The sequence below is a fragment of the Eretmochelys imbricata genome, chromosome 9 (assembly GCF_965152235.1).
Source record: "Eretmochelys imbricata isolate rEreImb1 chromosome 9, rEreImb1.hap1, whole genome shotgun sequence".
Classification (NCBI taxonomy): domain Eukaryota; kingdom Metazoa; phylum Chordata; order Testudines; family Cheloniidae; genus Eretmochelys; species Eretmochelys imbricata.
The window spans coordinates 56,014,322-56,029,660 of NC_135580.1; the positions used below are offsets into that span (position 1 = coordinate 56,014,322).

General features: G+C 49.7%; 1 pseudogene; it reads right to left on the reverse strand.

The window, feature by feature from the left end:
• Nucleotides 1-317: 317 nt before the first annotated feature.
• LOC144269742 (allantoinase, mitochondrial-like) lies at nucleotides 318-14,513 on the reverse strand (annotated as a pseudogene).
• Between the last annotated feature and the right edge of the window lie 826 nt (nucleotides 14,514-15,339).

The window sequence follows — 15,339 nt, forward strand, 5'->3', positions numbered from 1 at the left end:
GCCTTGGTCACCTAGAGCCTTAGCCACTGTAGCCACTTCCTTCCCAAGCCTCGCTGTGTCCCACGACAGCCCATCCCAAGCCTGTACCATGTTTGATTGAGGCCACACTCAGGGATTCACTGCCAGGTGACTGAAGCAGAGGAGAGATGAGTGACAGAGTTGCCTGAATTCTGCAGAATGGAAGTGAGGGACAAGAGGATGGGATCCACGAGATTGAAGAGCTGGCCCAGTCTGACTTTTGGTGCTCCTGAAATGTATCTTCTTAGATGGTGGCCTCGTTTCCCTCCTTTGCTGGTACCCCCTTCCCCCAGCCCTGGTTATGCTCGTGGCATTTGATTTCTTGGGCTGAGATTCCCTTCTGGAGCCCCTCTAGGTCTCATTAGCTGATTGGTTTTGGCTCTGATAGGAGGACAGCACTTGTAGTACGTGCCCCCGGGTGGAATGTGTTCAGACGTCAGGGTGAGGTAGTGGTGAGCAGTCTCTATAGTGAGTGGTGTCCCTTTCTGGCGAGCTTCTCTGATGATGGGCAGGGCTTGAGCAGAGGAGAGGTGGAGGATGTGGCAGGGCACCCTGTTAGGAGAGAGCATGAGACCGTTATCTTGCTGGCTGGGCAGCTCTCAGGCCAGTGACTTCACTCATCTCGTGATGATTGAGAGCAGAGCTGCAGTGTCACCACTAGAGGGGCGTGTGGGTTACGGGGAGGGCTAGTGGCCTTGTTCATGACTTAGCCACTGTCCTCAGTCTCATTGATGAGCTGGCAACACAAGTGGTAATTAGTGACCCCCAGCTGGGTCTCCTGGGGCTTAAAGAGAGACTGACCCCAGCTATGGTGGTGAAGCACCAGAGCTAAGGAGGAGGGTCCTCTCTGGGAAGAGCCTGCAGAATCCAGCATGCGAGCCACACAAGGAACAGAGGGGAGCCCCAAGCTAGGGTGTGTGAGGCTGAGGGAATAGAGGAGACACCCAGGAGGCATGTGAGTTAGAAGAGAAGCTCTGCAGCAGGGAGATCCGTGGGGAAAGGAGGCAGGAGAACCCTGCAGGAGAAGCTCTGCAGGGCCAGGAGAAGAGGCCAACACTGCATCTGGGCCGGAGGGGGTGCCTGAGAGGTAAGGACACACGCTTATGCCAAATCACCACACCTATGAGATTGGGGGGGTGAGGAGGGTGTCACTGGCTTCCCTGCTGGAGAGGAAGCCTGGGTGTGTGTAAGCCTTTCTGCCCAGTGACAGGTTGTCCTCGGTTTACATTGCCACAGCTCTCTTGGCACGGACAGGGGCCTCACACCCTTTTGTGCAATGAAAGCAGAGAGCCAGATGGTGGGAGGGAGGGCTACAGAGAATGACTTTCTGGAGGTCAAAGGTCACTTCTGTTAAAGCTCATGTGTCTCCTCCCTGCTTCCCAGCCCCCAGGAGAATGGTTCCTTACTTATACTAGAGGCAGAGATCAGGGATGGTCTGGACGGCCTCCACTTCCATTGCATCAGGGCAGGAGTCCAGGAGTGCCCTGTACTCTGTGGGGTCTGCACAGACACCAGAGAAGGAAATAGAGTCAGGTTTGCATCCTGAGGTGCAGAAGGTTTGTGCCTAAGGGACATAGTGATGTGCTCCTGGACTCCATGGGCTATTTACACCAGCGGAGGAGCTGACCCCAGAAGCATACAGAGTAGCTAACTGCCTAGCAAGGGTTACAGCTAGGGGAGTTTTATTCCGTGACTCCCCTGTCAATAGGCTCTTGCTTGCAACATTCATCGGTGTTGTGGGGTGTCTGTGTGTGCCCTGCCCATTCATTGCCGTGTGCAGATCTTGGAGGCTGACATGGGGGAATTCCTCCACTCCACTTGCAATCAGGGAGCACTTAAAGCCTGGGACTCAAGCCTGCAGCATGGACAGGAGCTCATCCTAAAGCAGGCAACAGAAGGGATGCACTCAGGTTATCAGACACCTGGTTCAGCCAGCCCTTCTGGATGGCTCCAGCTATGAGAGCCACATTTAAGCAAAATATGCCAAAGGACGAGCACCTAAACTACTGTCCATATGCCCCACGAGGCATCATCCTAGCCAATAACTCAGTATGTATATGGGTCAGTTCTGCTCCACAATGGATAGGGTCATCAGTTTCTTCAACATTTACCTCCGCAGAAAGTCAAATTCCAGTAGACTTTGAAGGTCAAGATGCCCCTCAGTAGACAAACCCTTCATTTCAACAGATCAAAGCTGTGTTTGTGCTAGTGGTTACCCAACAACTTTGCTCAGCTAATGCCCACTAATCTCTGACCCCATGCTAGGACAATGGGATTCTATGGTTATTATATTTGCTGCCCCATTGCTAATAGATTGGACCAATACAAACCTCCCAACATCTGCAAGCTGGCCCAGCCCAGACACCTCTTCTAACAACAGCAGGGAATGGGATTCTCTCATCAGCCTCACAGGAGCCAGGGCCAAACCTTGGCCTCATTGAAGTCAATGGGAGCCTTGCCAGTGGATGCAGATTCGTTAGTAGCATCCCTGGGACATTGTTCTGTGTCCCTTCCCCAGTGCGGTTATACAGATCAGCTGAGTGGGAGGTATGTTCAGCATTATTGACTAAATCATTCACCAAGACTTTGTTGGACTGATCAGTTTCCTCTGCTTTATTTTGCAGTTTGCATTGACTGTGCAGCATTTTTTTAGTGACTTGCAGCCAGGTTTCCAGAAGCACTAAGCACGTTGGCTCCCTGCACTGAAACTCCCCAGAGAGGAGGTGAGACCTGGGTATCTGCCCTTGCCCCTATTCCAGCTGGTACTTCATGCTGTTGCATTTGCTGAATAACACCCACTGACATGGTTTCCAAGGATGACTCCACCCCAGAAGGCTACATCCACACGGCACTGCCCTTCGGCAGACTGCAGCTTGTCATCAAAGTTTGCCAGAGCTGTGGCTGGGGGAAGACAGCTCCTGGAAGGCATAGAGAGACAGCAGCTTAGCTAGGCCCAAACCCCTTCCTTGACTGGAAGGGAGAATGCTACAGAGATGTAGGGAAAGAGTGCATGAGGAATGCAGGATGAGGAGAGCTGGTTAGACAGCGGCCCAGCTAGCTCCCATAGAGGATCATAGGCAGATCTCATTTTCCAGTGTGGCGCTGGGAGCAAAAGTGTGCAATATAGTGGGATGGGAGTAGACAGAGGATGATTAAGACAAAGTGGGGACCAGAGCTACCAACACTTTGGTGCTCCCCTAGAACACTCGTCCCCACCAGACACTACCTCCAAAGCCCTTAGCCCCTACAAATGGATTATACTTCCTAGTCCCCTGCCAATGGCAAGCCCCTTTATGTTCTCATCCCCTGTAGATGGTCTCCTTCTGCTATCAGGACCCTCCCTGCCTGAATCCCTGCTTCCCCTAGTTCAGCCTTGGGATGGACATCAGAATGAGGATCTTTGCCCTCCTCTCAGAATAAACTTCTCCAGAGTGTGAAGTCCTGAGGGTACTAGCTGTGGCCAGCAGAGAGCACTATTGGACCACATTTGTCATTCAGGAGCTGGGCCCAGTGGCAGCACTTGCTGGGAGCAGGCAAATTTGGATGCAGTTTATTTCCCTGAATGCATCCGATGAAGTGAGCTGTAGCTCACAAAAGCTTATGCTCAAATAAATTTGTTAGTCTCTAAGGTGCCACAAGTACTCCTTTACTTTTATTTCCCTTGCAATTCTGAGCTGCAGTTTGTAGAGGGTTTGTCCTGCGCGCCAAGCTCCGTGGGGTGGCAGAGAATAGCTTCACCCAGCAGCACGAGCCACAAAGGAACTTTCCCCCAGCAAAGGCTAGGCTTTCCCTGACCTGGCAGGAGTTTAACAAATAGCATGCACCCATTGAGCTCCCATTCTTTTGTCACCCCACACCCTTCACAGACAGAATAACTCAGCAGCATTGCAGAGGGAAAGGGCAACCAGAACAGCACATGTTCAACACCTGCAAAGAGTGGGCTAAAGTCTTGGGGCCAGATAGTCAGCTGGTGTAAATTTGCTTAGGTTCATCCTTTATATCAACAGAGGGTCTGCCCCATTCTGTAGGGGCCCTGATCCACCTCCCGTTGCCGGTGATGAAAAGATGCCCATAGATTTCAATGGGAGATGGTATGGGCCTAACTATCCACATGGAGAACAGGTGGGTCTCCAAGACCCATCAAACCCAGTGCAATGCACAGTGAGGAGCCACTTCACTCGCCGCTCCATCCTTCCCTTTACAAAGGTCATGCTATCATTGTATAGGCCCCTTCCAATGCATGGCAACAAGGAGGTAACCCATAGGTGCGTGTGGTAATGCTGCTCCCTCCCTGCCTTCGGTACCGTACAGTGGCATAGCCACCAGGGTTGTGACGCCTCCTGCAGCGGCAGCCTTGGTTGCAGAAGAGTAACCCTCTGAGGCCGTGTGCCCTGGCTCACATGTGTGGACATGAGGGTCTATGATCCCGGGCATCACTACCAGATCGCCGACGTCCAGCACCTGCGGGGAAAAAGGAACGCATGGACAATCCCGGGGGAGGGAGGTCATGTTAGAATCCACTCAGCCCGCATCAACATTGTTATTACCACTGAAAAGGCCCAATGTCCCTGGGTGGCTGGTCCTTTATGGGGAGATGGGTTCAGCCCCAGCCACTCTCCTGGGGGGGGAGGAGAGATGAGGTAAGCCATATGACCCAGTCAGGCCTTGAGGGTAGATAGGGATTTTCTGGATGGAGCCGAGGATGAGCCAGAGTCTCCTGCAGGAGTCCCAGAGAGATTTAGAAGGAGAGGCTGCTGGCTGGGTACTGTGAGCTGGCAGGCAGCATGTGCCTCAGCAGAGCTGTCTGGAAGTCTTTCAAGACTTTGTTGCCCCCCATGATGGAGCTGCTGGAGGGCAAGGAGAAGCACAGAAGTAGCTCTGGCAGGAGGGTGGTGGAGTCCCTTAGCAACGCAGGAAGGCTTTGGGCGTGGAGGCTGGGCTTCAAGGATGTGGTGCAGACCTGGCAAAGCAAATACAAACTGAGCTGGGTCACTGAGGGTGCATTTTAAGCACTGTTACCACAGCAGCTGCCCCCAGATTATGATTACTGCTCCCCCCCCACACACACAAACACACACACTCTTCAGGCGGTGCTAGAAGTGGCCTGAAAGGAGAGGGCTGCTGGAAGCTGTACAGCCACAATAAATCAGACTCCAGAAGAGGAACCTTTTATATTGAGTACTCTGGACTATGGAAAGTCATGGGGAGGCCCAGGAGGGGGAATGTGGGGTGCCTGAAGGGCCACCCTTTACCATGAGGGGGTGCTCTAGAGGTGATGTCCCTGCTACATCCAGTTTCTTGCATACAGGTTAGAATCCTGCAGTGGGACTGGGTGGGATCCTGTGGATCCCAGGACTGCTGCCATAATAGTGGGAGCAGGTAAAATGTACTTTGTTGTGGTCAGGAGTGGGTGGGGAATAAAATCCAGTCTGTGGAGATTTGCAAGAAAACACTAACTCTATCACCTTGTCCTGTAGGAAATTCAAGCAATACAAAGCAAGTTTCTCTTTTTAAAATGAAAATTTTAATACTTAAATTTAAGCAAGGGATAGAAAGAGATTTGATGTCTATTATAACAGGAGTTAAAATATTTCTACATGGTGGGGCAAGACAGCCAATGTTAGTATGGTGGATCCGGAGCATTTCTTGGCAGGGGGCCACTGAGGTCCCCAATAGTGGCCCAGGAAGGTGGTAGAGGAGGGAAGCAGGGGAGGGGTCTGGGTTTGCACCTCACTCTGAGCCCCAGCCCCTCTCAATCCCTGAGAGTTCTTACCCACTTCCCCCTTGTGTGGGGAACCTTCAGTCCTTAGATGCTAGGAGAGGCAGTCTCCCTCACTTCAGTTCTCTGGTTTTTCAACTCTTACAACACACCTTCCAACTCCAGTCCCCAGCTACCTGAAGCAGGGGGGTTTTATTAGGTTCCTGACAGGGCTTAATTGACTACAGGTGCTCCAATTAACCTGTAGCAACCCTCCCTAGTCTACAGGGAACCATGCCTTAATTAGCCTAGGGCTTATATATTTCCCCTCTAGCACTGCTCCCTGGCCCTCCTGTATCACTATGGTTTAAGCAAGATTTCTTTTATTCTTTTAGTGATAAAATTGTCATTTTAGTAATATGAGAGAATCTGTCTCTTTTGCAGGATCTAAGGTTTTTGCAGGTGGGGGTGAGATAAAAATGCAAGAAACTATGTGGGAGTGGGTGGGAGTGTATTACGGGGCGGGATGGGATCAGCATTTTAAAAATAGTCCCATGCAGGGCTCTATTGCAGGCTGTCACCATCAGGAAGTGACTTCCAGAGCAATGGGAAGATGTGGATTTCCCAGTGATTACCATTAATACCTCCGACAGATGTACTAGGCCAATGAGGTAGCAAATGTTCTAAAGTTCATCTACACCCGGGTACAATTCCTACAGACTGTCAAAACAGCTCCCTAATCTCAGACATGCTAGTCTGAGGGTCCCAGTTAATAAACTATTTACTTTGCTATTCTTTTCATGTCTCCAGTTTGCTCCTGTGCACTAGATCCTGCTAAGATCTTTCAATCAGGTATTAAAAATATGCCAAACAGATTTGATGGCTGACTTCACATGTTCATGTCCCTGATACCAAGGGCCAAACTTGCAAAAGGGTGTTCTTCCTATTGTGCGTAAAATTTGCCCTGGCCAAGTTTGCACCTCTAATTTAGAGGTGCAAGTGCTCAGATGTGCACCTTCAGTTCATCTAAGAAGTGTAACATTGTAGGTTCAAATTGCACCTACAGAATGGGAGGCTTGGCTTCAGCCTGTTTGAAAATACACTGTTAAGGAGGATCAGAGGCGACCTGTGCCTGCCGATAGTGGGGGGGCAGATTGAGGGCAGGCGGCTTCAGCAGTGTGACTGAGCATGCTCAGTACAAGCCAAGCAGCAAATCTGGGGGGAGAAGGACCCTGTCCCCTCTGAGGAGGATTTCACCTCTGAACGCTCTAGCACTTATCTGACAGAATAGAGGTGATCTTGATGAGCTGGGCCCAGCTGGCTTGCCCATGCTGTGAACTTCACCATAGAATCATAGAATCATAGAATCATAGAATATCAGGGTTGGAAGGGACCCCTGAAGGTCATCTAGTCCAACCCCCTGCTCGAAGCAGGACCAATTCCCAGTTAAATCATCCCAGCCAGGGCTTTGTCAAGCCTGACCTTAAAAACTTCCAAGGAAGGAGATTCCACCACCTCCCTAGGCAACGCATTCCAGTGTTTCACCACCCTCTTAGTGAAAAAGTTTTTCCTAATATCCAATCTAAACCTCCCCCACTGCAACTTGAAGCCATTACTCCTCGTTCTGTCATCTGCTACCATTGAGAACAGTCTAGAGCCATCCTCTTTGGAACCCCCTTTCAGGTAGTTGAAAGCAGCTATCAAATCCCCCCTCATTCTTCTCTTCTGCAGGCTAAACAATCCCAGCTCCCTCAGCCTCTCCTCATAAATCATGTGTTCTAGACCCCTAATCATTTTTGTTGCCCTTCGCTGGACTCTCTCCAATTTATCCACATCCTTCTTGTAGTGTGGGGCCCAAAACTGGACACAGTACTCCAGATGAGGCCTCACCAATGTCGAATAGAGGGGGACGATCACGTCCCTCGATCTGCTCGCTATGCCCCTACGTATACATCCCAAAATGCCATTGGCCTTCTTGGCAACAAGGGCACACTGCTGACTCATATCCAGCTTCTCGTCCACTGTCACCCCTAGGTCCTTTTCCGCAGAACTGCTGCCTAGCCATTCGGTCCCTAGTCTGTAGCGGTGCATTGGATTCTTCCGTCCTAAGTGCAGGACCCTGCACTTATCCTTATTGAACCTCATCAGATTTCTTTTGGCCCAATCCTCCAATTTGTCTAGGTCCTTCTGTATCCTATCCCTCCCCTCCAGCGTATCTACCACTCCTCCCAGTTTAGTATCGTCCGCAAATTTGCTGAGAGTGCAATCCACACCATCCTCCAGATCATTTATGAAGATATTGAACAAAACCGGCCCCAGGACCGACCCCTGGGGCACTCCACTTGACACCGGCTGCCAACTAGACATGGAGCCATTGATCACTACCCGTTGAGCCCGACAATCTAGCCAGCTTTCTACCCACCCTATAGTGCATTCATCCAGCCCATACTTCCTTAACTTGCTGACAAGAATACTGTGGGAGACCGTGTCAAAAGCTTTGCTAAAGTCAAGAAACAATACATCCACTGCTTTCCCTTCATCCACAGAACCAGTAATCTCATGATAAAAGGCGATTAGATTAGTCAGGCATGACCTTCCCTTGGTGAATCCATGCTGGCTGTTCCTGATCACTTTCCTTTCATGCAAGTACTTCAAGATTGATTCTTTGAGGACCTGCTCCATGATTTTTCCAGGGACTGAGGTGAGGCTGACTGGCCTGTAGTTCCCAGGATCCTCCTTCTTCCCTTTTTTAAAGATTGGCACTACATTAGCCTTTTTCCAGTCATCCGGGACTTCCCCGGTTCGCCACGAGTTTTCAAAGATAATGGCCAATGGCTCTGCAATCACAGCCGCCAATTCCTTCAGCACTCTCGGATGCAACTCGTCCGGCCCCATGGACTTGTGCACGTCCAGCTTTTCTAAATAGTCCCTAACCACCTCTATCTCCACAGAGGGCTGGCCATCTCTTCCCCATTTTGTGATGCCCAGCGTAGCAGTCTGCCATAGCTGTGTGTGGGTGTGATTTTTGTGTCTCTTTCAGACCCATAAAGAAAAGGAGTACTTGTGGCACCTTAGAGACTAACCAATTTATTTGAGCATGAGCTTTCATGAGCTACAGCTCACTTCATCGGATGCATACCGTGGAAACTGCAGCAGACTTTATATATACACAGAGAATATGAAACAATACCTCCTCCCACCCCACTGTCCTGCTGGTAATAGCTTATCTAAAGTGATCATCAGGTTAGGCCATTTCCAGCACAAATCCAGGTTTTCTCACCCTCCACCCCCCCACACAAATTCACTCTCCTGCTGGTGATAGCCCATCCAAAGTGACAACTCTTTACACAATGTGCATGATAATCAAGTTGGGCCATTTCCTGCACAAATCCAGGTTCTCTCACTCCCTCACCCCCCTCCAAAAACCCACCCCCATACACACACAAACTCACTCTCCTGCTGGTAATAGCTCATCCAAACTGACCACTCTCCAAGTTTAAATCCAAGTTAAACCAGAACATCTGGGGGGGTGGTAGGAAAAAACAAGAGGAAATAGGCTACCTTGCATAATGACTTAGCCACTCCCAGTCTCTATTTAAGCCTAAATTAATAGTATCCAATTTGCAAATGAATTCCAATTCAGCAGTTTCTCGCTGGAGTCTGGATTTGAAGTTTTTTTTTTTAAGATAGCGACCTTCATGTCTGTGATTGCGTGACCAGAGAGATTGAAGTGTTCTCCGACTGGTTTATGAATGTTATAATTCTTGACATCTGATTTGTGTCCATTTATTCTTTTACGTAGAGACTGTCCGGTTTGACCAATGTACATGGCAGAGGGGCATTGCTGGCACATGATGGCATATATCACATTGGTGGATGTGCAGGTGAACGAGCCTCTGATAGTGTGGCTGATGTTATTAGGCCCTGTGATGGTGTCCCCTGAATAGATATGTGGGCACAATTGGCAACGGGCTTTGTTGCAAGGATAAGTTCCTGGGCTAGTGGTTCTGTTGTGTGGTATGTGGTTGTTGGTGAGTATTTGCTTCAGGTTGCGGGGCTGTCTGTAGGCAAGGACTGGCCTGTCTCCCAAGATCATGAGAAACTGCTGAATTGGAATTCATTTGCAAATTGGATACTATTAATTTAGGCTTAAATAGAGACTAGGAGTGGCTAAGTCATTATGCAAGGTAGCCTATTTCCCCTTGTTTTTTCCTATCCCCCCCCCCCCCAGATGTTCTGGTTTAACTTGGATTTAAACTTGGAGAGTGGTCAGTTTGGATGAGCTATTACCAGCAGGAGAGTGAGTTTGTGTGTGTATGGGGGTGGGTTTTTGGAGGGGGGTGAGGGAGTGAGAGAACCTGGATTTGTGCAGGAAATGGCCCAACTTGATTATCATGCACATTGTGTAAAGAGTTGTCACTTTGGATGGGCTATCACCAGCAGGAGAGTGAATTTGTGTGGGGGGGTGGAGGGTGAGAAAACCTGGATTTGTGCTGGAAATGGCCTAACCTGATGATCACTTTAGATAAGCTATTACCAGCAGGACAGTGGGGTGGGAGGAGGTATTGTTTCATATTCTCTGTGTATATATAAAGTCTGCTGCAGTTTCCATGGTATGCATCCGATGAAGTGAGCTGTAGCTCACGAAAGCTCATGCTCAAATAAATTGGTTAGTCTCTAAGGTGCCACAAGTACTCCTTTTCTTTTTGCGAATACAGACTAACACGGCTGTTACTCTGAAACCTTTCAGACCCATGATTCTGATTCAGGCCAATCTCTGGGCCAGATCCTCCACTGGTGTAAACTGGCATAGCCCATTGACTTAAACAGTGCTACACTAACTTACACCATCTGGGGATCTAGCCCAAAGTAATCAAGTTTTCTGGTTTCCCTCTCCTTATCCAGACACTGGTAAGCATCTGTTTTCCCCCATTACACATACCTGAAATTGTGATAACGGAGCACAGCTAGAGTATTTACTAAAAATGTTAGTGGGAACTTTAAAGGAAATGTGTCCTGGCCAGCCACTCTGGTATCTGAAAGCCCTGGCTCACTACGGTAAGAGTCAGCACTGGGGTAAAGAAAGAACAGCTTGATTACTCTCAGTGATGCCAGTTGAACTCTGGAGTAGTTCCATTCAAATGAGTGGAGTTACTCTCAGGTCACGGAGGTCACAGGCTAGCCATCTATGTGGAACTAATAAAATGGCCCAGCATCTTGCCTACAGTTAGGGATGGGTACTTAAGAGGCTGCCACTACATTATTTGTGCCAAGTTCCAGGGGCCTGATCTCACTTCCACCAGTATAATCCACTGGGTTAGACCATTATGGTGTAAATCTGTCTGAAGTCTTTGGAGTCTGTGGATTCACCTGAGAATCTGCCTCAAGATTTCATTTTTTGTATTAATTTTTAAATGCAACTACTCTGTCCCTGATAGCTGTTCCTTCTAACGTCTCTCTAATCTTTGATACATGTAGATTTGGGACCAGATTCTTAACTGCTGCAAATCAGCAAAGCTGCCTCTGGTCCTTGAATTCTAGAGCTGATGAATATGAGACTGGCCAGAGCCAGCTGTCCTCCCCTTCCAGCTTTCTGGCCTGGATTAGCCCTGCTAAACCATTGCTAGCTTTGAGCAGTGGGCAGTAGACCATGGGATCCCCTTCTGAAGCTAGGCTTGATGAAAGGAGATGCCTGGCAAACTTCTGCCAACACGCCTCATTCTTTGTAACAACCTGCAGCTGTGGGTCCCTTGCTGCTCCTCTCCTGAGCCGAGATGTAGTTTAATAACTTATCAAGTGGTCAGGAGTACTGTGACAAGGCAGAGGGATGGGAGTGGTCCATCCCTTGTTTAAAAAGCTGACTGTCAACAGCAGAGCCACGTGAGTCACATTTTCCACCTGAATAAAAACTTGGCATTGGCTGTGCTGACAGCCTTCCGGGATTTGCTTTCAAGAAGCATCCCCAGGGAGCTAGTTGGCTGGAGGGAGCACACAGGGCAATAGGCCATTATTTGAAGAAGGCAAATCTTCAACTTGAAAATGCAAGAATTCATACTGGACACCTAACTCTATAAGTTACTCCAGCAATCAGGAGCCAAACATACCATGTGACCTTCATGTCCAATCAAAACAGCTCACATTTCTAATATGAAGTCGAAGATACAGTGACCTGCCTGCGAACTCTCTGCAGTGCAAGGGACCTGGTGAGAATAACTAACCAGGCTGAGCAAATTGTAAGCTGCTTGCACACAGACTGGGAACAGGAAAAGAAGTTCAGAATTACCATCTCTGCTCCACCAGCAGCAGGTCCTTGGGGAAGGGTCACTGGGCTGCTGGCTGGAATTGCAACCCCAAGGGCACTGCTGTTAGATGGGGCAGAGCCCACATTAATGGCATGAGCTGTTTGCTTTCCTCACCATCCCACTCTGACATTGTAGCCAGAGGATCTAATGCTCCACTCTCCACCTGAAGTCAGTGGAGTCTCAATGGCAGAAAGCTGGTGCACGGGAGTGGAGAAGCAGGCCCCATCTAAGTAATAGGAGGTGGCAGAATGTTTCACACTATGGGCTCCTTTCTGACCTCCCATCGTTGAGCTCTGGCACTCGGCAAAGGAGTCCCCTCTAGATATCCCTGGACCATGGGTTTCAGTGAGGCCTGCTGGCAGCCCCATCGCACAGCACAAACACAGGGAGAGATGTAGAGTTATGTGCCCCAGCCTATAGCAACTTGGCAAAAAGGACAATGGCCCCACACCAAGGTCTGCAGCACATGCGATTAGCTGGAAGGTACCCCAGGCAAGCGTTGGGTCAGAGCTAGGTCAGGGGTGGCCAACCTGAGCCTGAGAAGGAGCCAGAATTTACCAACGTACATTGCCAAAGAGCCACAGTAATATGTCAGCAGCCCCCCATCAGCTCCTTCACCCACCCCCCGCTCCCAGCGCCTCGCACCCACCGGCAGCCCCGCCGATCAATGCCTCCCCATCCCTCCCCGCACCTCCCGATCAGCTGTTTCATGGCATGCAGGAGGCTCGGGGAGGTACGAGGGCATGGCAGGCTCGGGGAGGGGGCGGGAAGGGGTGGAGTGGGGGCAGGGCCTGTGGCAGAGCCAGGGGTGAGCAGTGAGCCCCCCCCGGCACATTGGAAAGTTAGTGCCTGTAGCTCCACCCCCGGAGTCGGTGCCTGTACAAGGAGCCGCATATTAACTTCTGAAGAGCCACATGTGGCTCCGGAGCCACAGGCTGGTCACCCCTGAGCTAGGTATTATTATTATTATTGGTATAGCTGGTCATGCAAACCCAGCACAGCCTTCCCCCAGGGTTGTTTCCTCAATACCAGTTCATCTAGCACTTTGGCCCAAACTTGCCTTCTCTCTGCTGACAAGAGCCTGGCTCCTCTTGGGCAGAATGTCAGTTATCTTGTCGTTGCAGATGATGATTTCAGCCGGGCAGATGGTATTATCCAGCACAACCCTGTTACTTCTCACAGCCGTGACCTCTGACCCCACCTCCACTCTGGCTGCCCCTTAGTAGGATGGGTAAGAGAAAGGGAGCACACTTAGAATCCAAGGACATAGTGTAGTTAAGGAGAAGACCAAGCAGTTGGACTCTTTGGTGTTTAAGAGAAGTAAATTGACAGTGGAATATTGTTGTTGTGAGCAGGCTGGAGAGAAGGGAGCTGCTCCCAAAGTAAGCCATTTTGTGAGGGCATCTTGATAAAACACAATTCGATTCCCTCCTCTGCCTGCTTATGGTCTTTATTGTCAGATCAGAGCCCAGAGGTCCAACATGAGCTGGAGATCTCATGGAGCTAGGCCTGGAACATATACAGAGTCAGAGACTGTCCCTGTCCCCACAACTTACCATCTCCATAGACCAGAAAGGCACAGGGGTTGGGGGGACGGCAGGGGAGGGAGGCGCATTATTGCTGTTGTATGGATGGGAAGCTATAGAGAGCGAGTGACTTGCGAAAGGTCACCTAATAAGCCAGGCAGACCCTGAACTGAGCCAGCACTCTGAGGCTAGTGCTTGAAGCCCAAGCACCCTTCCTCTCTAAAGTTCTGCTCTCTGCGCACCTGTACCCCCAGCATAGCCCCAAACATCCAGCATCCAAACATCTAAGTGGTGCTTGTTAATTCCTTCCTACATCTACAGCTCGGTCTTGCTCCAGTGAAATCAGTGGGAGCTTTGCTATTGATTTTAATAGTAGCAGAATTTGGCCCCACCCCTTTACAGTTGCAGATTTTCCCCTCGCTTTCCTTGTGAAGTGTTTTTCTTTTATGGGTGTGTGCGTATGCAGATGTGTGTGTGTGTGTGTCAGTTCAGGCCCTTATTCAATGGAGACCACCTCCTCCATCCCCCAGGAAACAGTATTTGAAGCCTTCCCATCCCATTGCTGCTGCTGGGGGTTCTCACCCCCATCCACTTGCTAACTGCATGTGGAACCCAAGGCAACAGCTCAAGCGGCCTATGACATAGAGACCTCTCCTCCTAGTGCTCAGTGGGTGTGGTTGGCAGTTTGAGGAGCTAAGACTGGCTACCACACCAGCTCAGAAGCAAGGACAGGGAACCACGAGAGACCAGCGGGGGTTGACTAATTTTCAAAGGGATTGATGAGGCCCAGCTCCCTGACCAGAATGTTCACTGGCAGTTTAACTCTGTGGAATTGCTGCTTTTAATCCTGCGAACAGAGCCCTACTGGAGGAGGATTTCTGCCAGCTAGTCCTAAGTGTTCTTTCACCTGGAGGTTGGATCTGTTCCTTACTCACCTGTTTGGGAGGCTTCCCCATGTTTTGTAGACATCCTACGCTGGCACGTGCTCTGCCTTTCTACCTGGCACCTCCTCAGTATTGATTCCACTTCCCTGTCTTACGCTTGCGAATGGCTCCTCTGTCAGTGAAGCTCTGGAGCAGGGGAAACTTTCCAAATGACCCCAGTGGGGATTTTCCTCACTCCCTCAGCAGGGATGGGATAGTTAATGTTTGATGAGCTCTGAGCTTTGCAAACAGACAGCCACTTTTACCCAGTGCAGGCCAAGTATTTCCATGGCTTTGACCTTTGAACTCATTTATTTTGTTTCATTTCTTAGCATAACTTTAGTGCTGTGGCAAGCCACTGAACTGATGACAGTGCAACAAGGGACAAGTGCCAGCTTCCTCCCAGCCCAGCCAGTGAGCTTTGGGCACGTTGTGGGAGGAGCACCTCCAGGAGTGCTTCAGCCTTGCTGCTTATCCATGTCTTTCATTGTACATTCTTTGGAGATGGCTACAGTGGGTTATGTGAATCTGAACTTTCTGAGATCAAGTTCTTGCTTAGATTGTCAGCGCTCTGGGGCAGGGACTGTTCTGTGTTTGTCCAACACCTCGCACACCAGGCTCCTGGGCTATGGCTGAGGTTCCTATGTACTACTACAATATATTTGACTGACTCTGTAGGCAGTTAGATCTTGGAGAAATGCTGATTATTAACTATCATTTTAGAAGCTATGCATGTCACTGATGATGTTTGTTTACTTCCTTTAGTCCCTCTGATTGGATAATTCCTTAGGTGCAATGCTGCCTCTGGGATATGGCAAGTAGACAAAAACATTACATGGTGTAAATGGACTCCAGGCACTACGTCCAATTAT